Below are 13,202 nucleotides of genomic sequence, written 5' to 3' on the forward strand. Positions count from 1 at the left end.
TTCTCTCCCTGCTGTCACTGGCTTTAACTTCCTCGAGATGCAGGACTAAGGAAAGGAGGGGAGGGGCGTGCAGGGAGGCCCTGGGTGATAAATTCCCTACCACTCCCCGCGCACCAACACTGCAGCTGATCTCCTCTGGCCTAAACCCTTGGAAGTGCTTCTCCCAGTCTCTAGATCTAAACCCTAGATTCTTCTGGGTACTTAACGTGGCCTGTGCACCCAGGTTTCTGTGAGGGGAATTCAGGAAGTCCATGAACTTGCATCAGAAAAAATTAAGTCTTGGCTTTTACTAACCTCTGAAATATGGAGTCCCTGAGTGGTACAAACGTTAATGTGTTTGGCTGCTACCTGAGAGGCTGGAGTCCACCCAGAGGCACCTTGGAAGAAAGGCCTGGTGCTCTACTTCCAAAAAATCAGCCACCGAAAACCCTATGCAGCATATGCTCATATCATGGACAATTGCTGTAGCTATTAGACCTGCCACTAGAGCTGGTTATAGTGGAGTGGTTAAGTGCTCAGCTGCTAACCCAAAAGTTAGCAGTTCGAACCCACCCAGCGGCTCCACGGGAGAAAGACTTGGTGATTTGCTCTGTAAAGATTACAGCCTAGAAAACCCTGTAGGGCAGCTCTACTCTGTCACATGGAGTCGGTATGAGTTGGAATTGACTTGACAATGACTAATAAAAACAATAAAGAGGCACATTTATTACTACGTTAAACAATTAAAAAATTTTGATATCCGTTTCCATATTATTGGTTTTCTTTTAAGCGTATGTATTTTATTTTATACATTTAAAGACCATTATTCTAAGACGGGGCCAATTAGCTTCACCAGACTGCCAAGGAGTCAGTTGTACAAAGGTTAGGGGCCCCCGTCCCTCCGCTTCCATCGCCTCCGGGAGAAAGCAATATCCCCCTTGGCCACAGGGCGGCAGTGCAGGCAGCAGTGAGGGAAACTGTAGCGCTGGGCTGAGCTGGATACTCTGGAGCCACCTGCAGGCTGCCCTCCAAAGCTGCTGTCCTCAAGTGGGCTGTCTTGGCATTTTAAAAAATGAATCAATGGTTTCCCCACTGCAGATCTGATTCCTCCGTGAGAGGAGCAAAACAAACACGCATGCTAGAGGGAACCCCACATTACTTACTAAAATAGCTCTATCGTTGTTCCTTTTGCAAAGTTCATACAAGTTGCAAGCCAAATTCCACACAATACAGAAATGTAAAAAAAGAACTGGAAAGCTCCTTGCAACCCCCTGTCTCCCTTAGAAGATCACTGTCAACATTCTGGCATACATCCTTTTCCCTATGGACTGTTGGAACCTTACCCACTTGGCCAATTAATATTTTGAAGCTTAACTTAGTGGTTCTCGGGAGGGGGGAGAGTGTGTGTGTCTGTGTCTGTGTGTGTGAGTTTGATAATACGGGAGGACGTGTTTTTGCTTCACAACGATTGGGGGGCACTACTGGCATTTAGTCGGCAGGAACGGGGAGATGGATGTCCTGCAACTACTGAGACAGTCTGTGTGAAGAATCGTCCACGTTCTGTACCTACAGCTTTCCCAGTGTCCCAGACATTCACGTGGGGGAAAGACCTGTTATGATGATCTCCACCTGGAACCTGACTCCCTCTTCCAAGTACAGAGTACAAAACATAGTCGGTTTTGCAGTTTTCGAAGGGCAGATTGAAACAACATTTATTCTAGCATGTCATCGTATCTCGGTTTTCTTTCTTCTTTTTTTATTTTTTGTCCTTATACAGAATGCTTCCTAGTTTTCTTACATTTCTCAAATTCCAGCTTGTGTATTACAAGCAGGGACAAGTATGTGACCCTTCATTCTCTTTTTGTAGTATCATGGACCTAAGCACTGCCATGTTGAAATATGTGTTATTTGGTTATAAATGGTTTTCCTTTTATTCTTCTTCTTATTACAGCTCCAGGCATTCTATTGTGGTTTTAAAATATCGTGCTGGGGAAGGCCTTTTATTTGCGATTGTCATTCCAGGAGAGTAGGGGAGGCACTACCAAAATGTTTATTCACAAATAGAGCTGTCCCTGCTCCCTTCAGGCATATTCTAAGGCCCTTTCCCTCCACCGCACCAGCCCCACACCCAGCCAGAAGCTAGGCTTCAGGAATCCACTAGAAACAGATTCTCCAGGCTGGAGACTGGAGCAAGAATTGGGGCAGAAGGCATATAGCAAGGTACTGACCTGAGCCTGATTGAGGGGACCTACACCTGGTCCCACCCCTCAGGCCACGTGCTGCGGTGGGCAGTGCGGGGACAGCAGACAGGCCCCTGGTGGGTTTGGAAATCTGAGAGAGGACATTTGTGCTCTGCTTCTTGCCCAAAGTCTGGGAGTAACTTGTCACCATAGGGTGGAAGAGTAGAGGGGGCATAAGGGCCCTTGGACTGGTGGTGGGCTTGGGGCAGCCTCATCACATCCTCATAAAGGCCCTGTGTGGCTCAGACGTGCCTCTGAACACCTGTGGGCCTGGAACTCCATGGCTGGGCTGAGGGCATGGGGGAGCAGATAGAAGGAGGAGAAAACAGCCATGCTGGAGCCTACAGGAATTTGGAGAGCTCAGTGGATTTAGCATGGCAGCCCATGGCCAAGGTTGCCCTCTACTTTTCTAGGTCCTGATGGTAAATGTTGTGGATTAAATTGTGTCCCCTTAAAAGATGAGTTGGATCCTAACCTCTATACCCACGGATGTAATCCTGTTTGGCTTTGTTATGTTAGTTAGATCATACCCGAGCAAGGTGGGTTCTAGGTCTAATCTCTTCTGAGTTATCAAAAGAACAGATTAGATTAGACACAGAGGTTCAAATGCCCCCAGGAGTGGGGCAGAGTGGGCGGGTGTGAGGATTGTCTACAAGCCAAGGAATCAAGGAACATCCAGGACCACAAACAAGGAAGAATTAATATGGCTGAGACCCCAATTGGGAATTTTAGCCACCAGCACTGTGAGAAAATACATTTCGAAAAAAAGCTACCCACTGTAGTCTTTGTGTAACAGCAACCTTAGGAAACCAAGACAGTAAATACAGACCTCCAGGACTTAAAACATCCTCAGAGAGAAGACAGGAGCAGGGGGAACCCCAAGCGACTGAGTTTATTCTGCATCAGCTGAGGAAACCCAGAAGTGAAATTTAGGAGACAAGTTAAGTCCCAGCTGAGAGGCTGGGGTTAGAAAGGGCTTGTTAGCCCTGCAGACAAAATCTGGCTAAAAAAGGGCCCAACTCGATAGGTGCCACTTGGTTCAGTACGCTTTTGGTTTGGACTTGCTGGAACTGAGTACTTCAGTCGGTCTAAGCTGGTAGTTTGTTCTTCTTCGATCAGGGTTTCTCAGCCTTGGCACTATTGACATTTGGGGCTGGGTAATTCTTTGGACCCCCACGTGTCTGTCAGTTTGTCATACTGTGGGGGCTTGTGTGTTGCTGTGATGCTGGAAACTATGCCACTGGTATTCAGATACCAGCAGGGTCACCCATGGAGGACAGGTTTCAGCTGAGCTTCCAGACTAAGACAGACTAGGAAGAAGGACCCGGCAGTCTACTTCTGAAAAGTATTAGCCAGTGAAAACCTTATGAATAGCAGTGGAACACTGTCTGACATAGTGCTGGAAGATGAGCCCCCCAGGTTGGAAGGCACTCAAAGGATGACTGGGGAAGAGCTGCCTCCTCAAAGTAGAGTCGATCTTAATGACGTGGATGGAGTAAAGCTTTTGGGACCTTCATTTGCCAATGTGGAGCTATTCAAAATGAGAAGAAACAGCTGCAAACATCCATTAATAATCAGAACCTGGAATGTACGAAGTATGAATCTAGGAAAACTAGAAATCGTCAAAAATGAAATGGAATGCATAAACATTGATATCCTAGGCATTAGTGAACCGAAATGGACAGGTATTGGCCATTTTGAATCAGACAATCATATAGTCTACTATGCTGGGAATGACAACTCGAAGAGAAATGGTGTTGCATTCATCATCAAAAAAACATTTCAAGATCTATCCTGAAGTACAATGCTGTCAGTGATAGGATAATATCCATACGCCTATAAGGAAGACCAGTTAATACGGCTGTTATTCAAAAATAGGCACCAACCACTAGGGCCAAAGATGAAGAAATAGAAGATTTTTATCAGCCGCTGCAGCCTGAAATTGATTGAACATGCAATCAAAATGCATTGATAATTACTGGTGATTTTAACGTGAAAGTTGCCAACAAAGAAGAAGGATCAGCCTTGGTGACAGAAACAATGCTGGAGATTGAATGATAGAATTTTGCAAGACCAATGACTTCTTCATTGCAAATACCTTCTTTCACCAACATAAACTGTGACTATACACATGGACCTCGCTAGATGGAACACACAGAAATCAAATTGACTACATCTGTGGAAAGAGACCATGGAAAAGCTCAATATCATCAGTCAGAACGAGGCCAGGGGCCGACTGTGGAACAGACCATCAATTGCTCATATGCAAGTTCAAGCTGAAACTGAAGAAAATCAGAGTAAGTTCACGAGAGCCAAAATATGACCTTGAGTATATCCCACCTGACTTTAGAGACCATCTGAAGAATAAATTTGATGCATTGAACACTGGTGACCGAAGACTGGACGAGTTGTGGAATGACATCAAGGACATCATCCATGAAGAAAGCAAGAGGTCACTGAAAAGACAGAAAAGAAAGAAAAGACCAAGATGGATGTCAGAGGAGACTCTGAAACTTGCTCTCAAACGTCGAGCAGGTAAAGCAAAAGGAAGAATTGATGAAGTTAAAGAACTGAACAGAAGATTTCAAAGGGCCTCTTGAGAAGACAAAGTATTATAATGACATGTGCAAAGAGCTGGAAATGGAAAACCAAAAGGGAAGAACACGCTCGGCATTTCTCAAGCTGAAAGAACTGAAGAAAAAATTTAAGTCTAGAGTTGCAATAGTGAAGGATTCTATGAGGAAAATATTAGATGACACAGGAAGCCTCAAAAGAAGATGGAAGGAATACACAGAGTCATTATACCAAAAAGAATTAGTCGATGCTCAACCATTTCAAGAGGTGGCATATGATCAGGAACCGATGGTACTGAAGGAAGAAGTCCAAGCTGCTCTGAAGGCATTGGCGAAAAACAAGGCTCCAGGAATTGATGGAATATCAATTGAGATGTTTCAACAAACAGATGCAGCGCTGGAGGTGCTCACTCATCTATGCCAAGAAATATGGAAGACAGTTTCCTGGCCAACTGACTGGAAGAGATCCATATTTATGCCTATTCCCAAGAAAGGTGATCCAACCGAACGTGGAAATTATAGAACAATATCATTAATATCACACGCGAGCAAAATTCTGCTGAAGATCATTCAAAAACGGCTGCAGCAGTATATCGGCAGGGAACTGCCAGAAATCCAGGCCGGCTTCAGAAGAGGACGTGGAGCCAGGGATATCATTGCTGATGTCAGTTGGATCCTGGCTGAAAGCAGAGAATACCAGAAGGATGCTTACCTGTGTTTTATTGACTATGCAAAGGCATTTGACTGTGTGGATCATAACAAATTATGGATAACGTTGCGAAGAATGGGAATTGCAGAACACTTAATTATGCTCATGAGGAACCTTTACATAGATCAAGAGGCAGTTGTTCGGACGGAACAAGGGGATACTGATTGGTTTAAAGTCAGGGAAGGTGTGCGTCAGGGTTGTATTCTTTCACCATATCTATTCAATCTGTATGCTGAGCAAATAATCTGAGAAGCTGGACTATATGAAGAAGAATGGGACATCAGGATTGGAGGAAGACTCATTAACAACCTGCGTTATGCAGATGACACAACCTTGCTTGCTGAAAGGGAAGAGGACTTGAAGTACTTACTAATGAAGATCAAAGACCACAGCCTTCGGTATCGATTGTACCTCAACATAAAGAAAACAAAAATCCTCACAACTGGACCAATGAATAACATCATGATAAACAGAGAAAAGATTGAAGTTGTCAAGGATTTCATTTTACTTGGATCCACAATCAACAGCCATGGAAGCAGCAGTCAAGAAATCAAGACACATTGCATTGGGTAAATCTGCCACAAAGGACCTCTTTAAAGTGTTGAAGAGCAAAGATGTCACCTTGAAGACTAAGGTGCGCCTGACCCAAGCCATGGTATTTTCAATCTCATCATATGCATGTGAAAGCCGGACAATGAATAAGGAAGACCAAAGAAGAATTGATGCCTTTGAATTGTGGTGTTGGTGAAGAATATTGAATATACCATGGACTGCCAAAAGAATGAACAAATCTGTCTTGGAAGAAGTACAACCAGAATGCTCCTTAGAAGCAAGGATGGCGAGACTGTGTCTTACATACTTTGGACATGTTGTCAGGAGGGATCAGTCCCTAGAGAAGGACATCATGCTTGGCAAAGCACAGGGTCAGCGGAAAAGAGAAAGATCCTCGATGAGATGGATTGACACAGCGGTTGCAACAATGGGCTCAAGCATAACAACAATTGTGAGGATGGGGCAGGACCGGGCAGTGTTATCGTTTTGTTGTGCATAGGGTCGCTATGAGTCGGAACCGACTCAACGGCAACTAATAACAACAACGACAATTCTTTGGAGTCCTGATGGCAGTGGTTACAAAGCTATGGTGAGCTATAGCTGCTAACCAAAAGGTCTGCAGTTCTAATCCACCAGCTGCTCCTTGGAAACCCTATTGGGCAGTTCTACTATGTCCTATAGAGTCAGAACAAGTTAGAATTGACTTGATGGCAATGGTTTTTTTTTTTTTGGTGTTTATACAAGTGCAGTAAGAAAGTTTTGGATTCCAGGGTGGTTTTGTGCCTGCTCTGTTTTTTAAGATCCATGAGCCATTTAAAAGAGATTGAGCCACTAAATTATTAAATCTGGTTTATTAGATTGACAAGATTATAAAAGATTTTTTCAAATGTATAAGTGTGTGGGAAGATTTTGCTTCTTAGTTTGTCTTGTTAGAAGTTTGAAATGTTTGAGAGAATAGATATAACATGTTTGTAATTGTAGCTTAAAATGCCTGAGGGAATTTGATTGATTAAATATGTAAATAGTGTTACGTGCTTGGAGGAATTTGATCTGTCAAATTTATAAATCAATCCAACATTTATCAAAGAACAAGTAAAGGTAGTTGTTATTATTTTGTATTAAATCACTAAACTTTTAAATAACATAAAAATGTCTATACATCAAGTTAAAGATAAGAAAACTAGGTTTTTAAAATGTATGTCTGCCTATCTTGAAATACTGATTAAAGCATAAGTAATTGTAACAGTTCTTTTCTCTGCACAAAATCTCTTTGGAACGGAAATCACAGTGATGGAGATAGAAATTAAGTTCAGTTTTAGAAAAAGAACCAACCAAACAAAAAAAAACCCGTCAGCATCAAGTCAATTCTGACTCACAGCGACCCTATAGAACAGAGTAGAACTGCCCCATAGGGTTTCCAAGGAGAGGCTAGTAGATTTGAACTGCTAAACTTTTGGTTAGCAGCTGTAGCTCTTAACCACTGAGCCACCAGGGCTCCAACAGAAAAAGAAAGAGTTACATTTTGGGAAGTATGCTTCAGTTCGTGACCTCTGATATTTGTACTTACTCCCCCTAAATGGAAACATGTCCTAGACATTGTTCTGTAACTTATATCTGTGACTTAACAATAGACCTTGGGTATTGTTCATGTCAATACATCAGTTTCACCCTTTTTGAAGGCTGCATAGTACTTGATTGATTCCCTGAATGAACTATAATTTATTTAATCACGCTTGATTAATGGGCCTTTGGCATGCTTGCAATTGTTTGCTATTACAAAGAGGGACACGCATTTATATGTCTATCTCTATGTGCATATACATCTTTTCCCACTAACGTGCATATTTCTATGGGATTAATTCCTACCAAAAATTGCTGGGTTGAAGGATCTACACATCTAATTTTTAAATAGAGATGGGCACACCGCCCCCCAGAAATGACCTCTTTGTACTCTCACCAAGAGGAATAGTTTCTGTCCCCTCCTCACCAAAACTGGGTATTATCAATCTTTTTAATCTTTGCCAATCTATTTTTTTTTTAATCTGATAGGTAAAAATTATTTTTGTTGTTCTTTCGACTTGTATTTCTTCTCCCATTGTACATGAATCAGTTCTAAGTGGATTATAGAACTAAATGTGAAAGACAAAATGATAAAACTTCTAGACGATAATATAGAATATCTTGGTGGCATCAGGGTAAGGAAAGAGCACAAAACCACAAAGGAAAAAACTGATAATTTAGACTACATTAAAATAAAAACTTCCGTGGATGAAAAAGGTGGCGCAGTGGTTAAGTGCTCAGCTGTTAACCAAAAGGTTGGCTGTTCAAACCCACCAGCTGCTCTGCTGGAGAAAGATGTGGCAGTCTGTAAAGATTACAGCCTTGGAAACCATGTGGGGGCAGTTCTACCCTGTCCTATAGGGTTGCTATGAGTGGGAACCAACTTGATGGCAACAGGTTTAGTTTTGCCTGGATGATGAAAAGATGCTGTGAAAAGACATGCCACCGAGTGAAAGAAACTATCAGAACACCACTCACAGACAATATGGATAAGCCATAAAAAAAAGATCATATTGAGGGAAAGAAGCCAGGCAAGCAAAACACATAGTGTACTATTCCATTTACGTGAAGTTTAAAAACAGGTCAAACTAAATGAATGTATATATAGTATATGTATATATATATATAGTATATATATATATTTAGATAATGAAACCATAAAGCAGAGCAAAGAAGTGACTACTATAAAATCAGGGTAGTGGTTATCTTTGGGGGGCCCGTGGGGGCTTCTGGGGGCTGGAAATATTTTATTTCTTTCTGGGGTGGGGAGTGGTGACACAGGGACTCACTTTTCATTAATTTGTGAGTCTGTCTTATGGTTTATGCACTTGCCCATGCGAACATTCTATTTCACAATACTAATCTTTTTTTCAAGATAAGAGAATTTGGGTAATAAAAACAAGCAATAGGAAGTTATCAGAAATTAAAAAAAAAAAGAGTCCTTGCAGTAATGTCCCTTGTTCGCACTGAGATGTAAATGAACTGAGCCTGCCCTTACTTCACCGCCTTCTGACGCAGCCTCTTGATGCAAGTCTGGGAGGGAGCCCATTTCTCTTCTTGGATTGTTCCTTGTTCCCTTCGGTATCTGGGCTGAATGCCAGATTAAGTGATGCAGACATGCAGACCTATAGCCTGTGGCAGCTTCTCTCTGTCACTCTTAGAGGGTCATTGGCCTTCTGTATTTTCCAGAGCGTGCTTCCTAAACCCCTCTCCCTGTCCAGCTGGACCCTGAGTCATTCCCTCCCCTGGCTTTGAGCTCATCTTCCTGCTCTCTATACGGCTGCCCTGGCTTCCAGCTGTCTTGGCCAACTCTGCCATTGCCTCACCTTCTCTGTCCTCCCTGGAAACCTTTACGATTCCTGGGCCCTGGGCTGCAGCCCTTTCCCCAGCTGTCTCTGAAATTTTGTGCACCAAAACACCCACACTCTCCTGACTTCCCTTCCAACCTGCTTGCCCCAAAATCCCTGGGGCTAAAAGACGTGTACATATCAAATTTTGGTAAATATTGCTAAATTGTCTCCGGTAAGTTTGCACCCAGCGTTGTTGCTGTGTGCCATCAAATTGATTCCAACTCACAGTGACCCTCTAGGACAGAACAGAACTGCCGCATATGGTTTCCTAGGTTGTAATCCTTACGGAAGCAGATTGCCAAGTATTTTCTCCCATGGAGCAGCTGGTGGGTTCGAACCCCTGACCTTTCAGTTAGCAGCTGAGTGCTTAACCATTGCACCACCAGGACTCCTTTTCAAGTGTGTAAGCATGTTTATTTCCCCACAATCTTGACAGCGCTGTATGTCAACAGACTTAAACAGGGATATCACTTTCTATTTTGAGTTAGAATTCTTTGATTATGAGAGAGGTTGCTGATTTTTTTTTTTTAATAACTTTTATTAAGCTTCAAGTGAACGTTTACAAATCCAATCAGTCTGTCACATATAAGTTTACATACATCTCACTCCCTACTCCCACTTACTCTCCCCATCTTGAGTCAGCCCTTTCAGTCTCTCCTTTCTTGACAATTTTGCCGGCTTCCCTCTCTCTCTATCCTCCCATCCCCCCTCCAGACAAGAGTTGCCAATACAATCTCAAGTGTCCACCTGATATAATTAGCTCACTCTTCATCAGCGTCTCTCTCCCACCCGCTGACCAGTCCCTTTCATTTCTGATGAGTTGTCTTCGGGGATGGTTCCTGTCCTGTGTCAACAGAAGGTCTGGAGAGCATGGCCGCCGGGATTCCTCCAGTCTCAGTCAGACCATTAAGTTTGGTCTTTTTATGAGAATTTGGGGTCTGCATCCCACTGATCTCCTGCTCCCTCAGGGGTCCTCTGCTGTGCTCCCTGTCAGGGCAGTCATCGATTGTGGCCGGGCACCAACTAGTTCTTCTGGTCTCAGGATGATGTAGGTCTCTGGTTCATGTGGCCCTTTCTGTCTCTTGGGCTCTTAGTTGCCGTGTGGGCTTGGTGTTCTTCATTTTCCTTTGCTCCAGGTGGGTTGAGACCAATTGCTGCATCTTAGATGGCCGCTTGTTAGCATTTAAGACCCCAGATGCCACATTTCAAAGTGGGATGCAGAATGTTTTCATAATAGAATTATTTTGCCAATTGACTTAGAAGTCCCCTCAAACCATGTTCCCCAGACCACCGCGCTTGCTCCGCTGAGCTTTGAGGTTGCTGATTTTTTAATATGTTTTTTGGCTGTATGGATTTCTCTTGTAGCAAACTGCCTATTTTCTTTGAACATTTTTCTATTGAGCTTTTCATCTTTCCTTACTGATTTGTATGAACTCTTTTTAAAAATTAAGGAATTTAACTCTACCATACTGCATATGATATAATGTTGCAAATAGCATTTTTTGTCTATAAAAGTGTTTATATTTTATTTAGTTGCATTTATTCCTTTTTTTCTTTATAGATTTGGGTTTGGTTTTTATTTAGAAAGGACTTCCTTCACTCCAAGATTATAAAAATAAATCTATTGGGAAAATATTTTGGTATAAGGAGTGAGGTAGGGATCCAGCTTTCTTTTTTCATAAACACTTAGTTTTTTCATAAACACTAGTTATCCCCACTAATTTTTTAAAACAATTCCTCTCCCCCCACTTATGTATAATGTCACCTCTCTCAAAAATTAAATTACCACATACATGAGGACTAGTTCTGCCTTGTCAACATCTATGGAGATATATAATAATATGAATTTTTCACTTTTTATCCTATTAATAGATTACTATCCAGCATCTAAAAGGCAATACCTAGGAATAAATCTAACCAGGGACATGAAGGGCTTATACAATGAAAACAATAAAGCATTGCTGAAAGAGTTAAAGAAGATTTAAATAAATGGAAAGATCTTCCATGTTCTTGGATTGGAAGTCTTGATATTGTTAAGATGTCAATACTACCCAAAGTTATCTGTAGATTCAATGCAATCCTGATCAAAATTCTAATAGCCTTCCTTGCAGAAATAGAAAAACCAATCCTCAACTTATATGGCATGGCGATATAAGTTTAGCCCCGAATAGCTAAAACAATGTTGAAAGAGAAGAACAAAGTAGGAGGACTCACACTTCCTGATTTTAAAACATACTGTATAGGGTTGCTATGAATCAGAATTGACTTGACCACAATGGGTATACAGCTACAGTAATTCAAATAGCCTGGTACTGGTATAACAATAGACACATAGACCAATGGAATAGAAATGACAGTCCAGAAATAAACTTACACATCTATGGTCAACTGATTTTTGACAAAGGTGCTAAGTCCATTCAGTGGGGAAAAAGGAGTCTTTTCAATAAATGGTGGTGGGAAAATTGTGTTTCCACATGCAGAAAAATGAAACAGGATCCATGTCTCATACCATACACAAAAACAAATTCAACAGGGATTAAGGACCTAAATGTACAAACTAAAACCATAAAATTCTTAAAAGAATAAGTGGGGGCAACTTTGTCAAGCCTACCTTTCAACAATGGATTATCTAATTTGATAACAAAAGCACAAATGGCAAAGGACAAAATAAATAAATGGGACCTCATGAAAATTAAAAACTTTTGTTCATCAAAAGACTTTACCAAAAAAGTGAAAAGACAGGCTACTGAGGAGGAGAATATCTTCGGAAACCATATATCTGACAAGAATCTAATAACTGAAATATATATAAAACTTTAACAACTTAACAAAAAGACAAATAACCCAATCATAAAATGGGCAAAAGACTTGAAAAGACATTTCACCAAAGAGAGCATTCAAATGGCCAACAAACACGTGAAAAGATATTCAACACCATTAGCCATCAAAGACATGAGAATCAAAACCACAATGAGATACCACTTCATTCCCGCTAGAATGACTAAAGTGGAAAAAGAAAATGTTGGTGAGGATGTGGGGAAATTGGAAGCTTTATCCATTGCTGGTGGGAATGCAAAATGGTAGAGCCCTTGTGGAAACCAGTGTAATGGTTCCTCCCCAAAACAATAGAACTACCATTTGATCCAGGAATTCCACTCCAAGGTGGAATTCCACACCCAAAAGACTTGAAAGAAGACTCTCAAAAAGAGACTTGTACAACAATGTTCATTGCAGCACTATTCGCAATAGCCAACAGGTGGAAACAACCTAAACGCCCATCAACAGATGAATGGATATACAAAATGTTGTACATACAGATAATGGAATACTACTCAGCAAGCAGGAGAAATGAAATCTTGATAGATGCTACAATATGGATGGAGCTTGAAGACGTTATGCTGAACAAACTAAGCCAATCACAAAAGGACAAATATTGTATGACTTCACTTATCTAAAAAGACAAGAAAAGGCAAGTGTACAGAGACCAGAGTTTATTAGTGGTTACCGGGGTGGGAGGCAGGGGGAATATGGAGATTAACGGTGATGGAAAAATCACATTGATTAAGGGTAGGTTTACACACCCAATTACTGTGATTGCTGTCAATAAGTTGTACACCTGTAAAAAATTGAATTGGCAAAAGTTGTATGACAGGTATATTTACAACAATGACAAAAAAAAAAAAGAAAAAGAGCAGCTGCTGAGGCTGCTTATGTGCAACCAAGTATCTCATGGAATTTG

Source organism: Loxodonta africana, chromosome 18 (genome assembly GCF_030014295.1).
Source record: "Loxodonta africana isolate mLoxAfr1 chromosome 18, mLoxAfr1.hap2, whole genome shotgun sequence".
NCBI classification, from domain to species: domain Eukaryota; kingdom Metazoa; phylum Chordata; class Mammalia; order Proboscidea; family Elephantidae; genus Loxodonta; species Loxodonta africana.